Genomic DNA, 997 nt, shown 5'->3' on the forward strand with positions numbered 1-997 from the left:
AAAAAAAAAAAAAAAAATCCTCCGAAATTTTGTCGAAAAAAATGGAAATTTTCCGAGTCTAAAAAGTTGAATATTTTATCTCAGAAGCCATCAACTAAAGTTATTTTCTGGGCTTCTTTCTTGTAATTTGAACATCCCACCAGTCAAGGCAGATGTCTACTCATATGCAACCTAATGAGGTTTTCCTCCCCAGTGTTGCTACATACTTTGAGGCAATCAGTGAAAATGTTTAAATGTCAAACACAAAAGGTTCATACTCATCATAAATGTGCTAAAAGACAAATTCTGAAAATTTTTCCAACATGCTTAATTATATCCATGATACAAGGGAGGGAAAAGTTAAACACAGTAAGTCATATTTAATTATCTGTGCTTTCGGTTTCACCCTGTGGTTAGACGGCTGAAGTTTAAGTTCAGTGGACAGAGCGTACCAGAGGTGTATAATCAGCAAACCTTTTATTAAAATCACATTTTAAACCAACATTGCAGTGTCAGAAGCACAATGTCCTCATGTAGGAGAAATAAAGAGGTTTGTATCTTTAGTGTTTTTCCTCCAAATTGATGTTGAATCTGATTTTTAAAACACTGGAAAAACACAAAAGTATTTTTGGTCTGGTATATAGTGCAAATATCTTTGTACACTTGAAATACGACAAAACTATCTTGCAGGTTACTTTTCAGCAAGATGTAGGAGTTTGTTTTAAGTAAATAATTTCTTAATATTGATTAAAAATAAGTAAAAGTCTCACTTAAAACATGGGAAAATGTCACGTTATAGGTGAAAATCTCAGTGGAACAAGTACTTTTTAGTATATATTAAGGAATTACTGACTTACAAGCTCCTATCTTGCTGAAAAGTTAGTTGTAAGTAAGTTTTGTCTTATTTCAACTGTGCTAAGATATTTGAACTAAAAACTAGAACAAAATACTTGATAAGAATTTATGTTTTTGCAGTAAAAACAGCAGAAAGCCTCATTTAATCACATTCAATGTAAGT

Source organism: Poecilia latipinna, unplaced genomic scaffold (assembly GCF_001443285.1).
Source record: "Poecilia latipinna isolate Pla-1442-1.1 unplaced genomic scaffold, P_latipinna-1.0 Scaffold468, whole genome shotgun sequence".
In the NCBI taxonomy this organism is placed as follows: Eukaryota; Metazoa; Chordata; class Actinopteri; order Cyprinodontiformes; family Poeciliidae; genus Poecilia; species Poecilia latipinna.